We start from the raw sequence: 2,273 nt of genomic DNA, 5'->3' as shown, positions 1-2,273 counted from the left end.
AGGGTTGGTGATGACGAAAATCAAAGATTCCCCTCTCCAGAGCCCTAAACGGACTCCAGATCTGGCCTCCCAATGAAGAACTGGAGGCGGCGGCAGCTCGGTCTCATGAAACGCGATAATTCTTTCTCCTTGATTTTTTTTCTGAAAAAATAGGTATTTATGGAGTCGGAATCAGGGTCTGCGGGGCCACCAGGTGGGCACAACCCACCTAGGCACGCCAGGAGGGGGCGCGCCCTGGTGGGTGGTGCTCACCCAGGCCCCCCCTCCGGTGGTTCTTGGCTCCAGTATTTTTCTTTATTTGTAAAACAAATCTCCAAATTCCATTCCAAGAACTTTTATTTCTGCACAAAAAACAACAACATGGTAGTTCTACTGAAAACAGCGTCAGTCTGGGTTAGTTTCATTCAAATCATGCAAATTAGAGTCCAAAACAAGAGTAAAAGCGTTAGGAAAAGTAGATACAATGGAGACGTATCACGGCTCTTTTATTTGCTAGGTCTTCAATGTTGCAATCCTCTTTATCTTTATTTCTCCCACTCCTTCTCAACAACTCCAAACTCTTAACATCAAGTTCTCATCTCTCAGCTTTTTTAACCAAGATCTAAAACAAATCTTGTTCCTGGCTAGCAGTGTAATCCACCTATTCCAAGTAACCATCATCTCGCTCCAACACATGAAGCTCCTCCATGTGTTTATGTAGCGATCCGACCTCAGACGGTCAAATCTCTATGCATACGTGTCATCTCTGGATCTGTAATGCTGCCACACACAATACTTGAAGGCTTTATAACAGAGTGCAATCACACACCTATTACATCGAATGTCTCAAAAGAGAACTTATTACAATAATATGGCTTAAAGCCATCTAAATTGTTGGGGATCGTAGCAGAATTTTAAAATTTCCTACGCATCACCAAGATCCATCTATGGAGTATAGTAGCAACGAGGGGAAAGGAGTGCATCTACATACCCTTGTAGATCGCGAGCGGAAGCGTTCCAATGAACGGGGTTGATGGAGTCGTACTCGCCGTGATCCAAATCACCGATGACCGAGTGCCGAACGGACGGCACCTCCGCGTTCAAAACACGTACGGAGCAGCGACGTCTCCTCCTTCTTGATCCAGCAAGGGGGAAGGAGAGGTTGATGGAGATCCAGCAGCACGACGGCGTGGTGGTGGATGTAGCGGGATCTCGTCAGGGCTTCGCCAAGCTTCTGCGAGAGGGAGAGGTGTTGCAGGGGAGGAGGGAGGCGCCAAGGGCTGTCTTCTTGCTGCCCTCCCTCCCCCCCTTTATATAGGCCCCCTGGCAGGGGGGGCACCGGCCAAGAACCCATCTATGAGGGGGGGCGGCGGCCAAGGGGGGGGGACTCCCCCCCCCCCCCAAGTCAAGTGGGGCGCCCCCCACCCTAGGGTTTCCAACCCTAGGCGCAGGGGGAAGGCCCATGGGGGGAGCCCCAGCCCACTAAGGGCTGGTTCCCTTCCCACTTCAGCCCATGGGGCCCTCCGGGATAGGTGGCCCCACCCGGTGGACCCCCGGGACCCTTCCGGTGGTCCCGGTACAATACCGATAACCCCCGAAACTTTCCCGGTGGCCGAAACTGGACTTCCTATATATAATTCTTCACCTCCGGACCATTCCGGAACTCCTCGTGATGTCCGGGATCTCATCCGGGACTCCGAACAACTTTCGGGTTTCCGCATAATATTATCTCTACAACCCTAGCGTCACCGAACCTTAAGTGTGTAGACCCTACGGGTTCGGGAGACATGCAGACATGACCGAGACGCCTCTCCGGTCAATAACCAACAGCGGGATCTGGATACCCATGTTGGCTCCCACATGTTCCACGATGATCTGATCGGATGAACCATGATGTCGAGGATTCAATCAATCCCGTATACAATTCCCTTTGTCAATCGGTATGTTACTTGCCCGAGATTCGATCGTCGGTATCCCAATCCCTTGTTCAATCTCGTTACCGGCAAGTCTCTTTACTCGTACCATAATGCATGATCCCGTGGCTAACTCCTTAGTCACATTGAGCTCATTATGATGATGCATTACCGAGTGGGCCCAGAGATACCTCTCCGTCATACGCAGTGACAAATCCCAGTCTTGATCCGTGCCAACCCAACAGACACTTTCGGAGATACCCGTAGTGTACCTTTATAGTCACCCAGTTACGTTGTGACGTTTGGCACACCCAAAGTACTCCTACGGTATCTGGGAGTTGCACGATCTCATGGTCTAAGGAGAAGATACTTGACATTGGA

The sequence above is a fragment of the Aegilops tauschii genome, chromosome 4 (assembly GCF_002575655.3).
Source record: "Aegilops tauschii subsp. strangulata cultivar AL8/78 chromosome 4, Aet v6.0, whole genome shotgun sequence".
Taxonomy (NCBI): domain Eukaryota; kingdom Viridiplantae; phylum Streptophyta; class Magnoliopsida; order Poales; family Poaceae; genus Aegilops; species Aegilops tauschii.
This window is presented reverse-complemented; position numbering follows the sequence as displayed.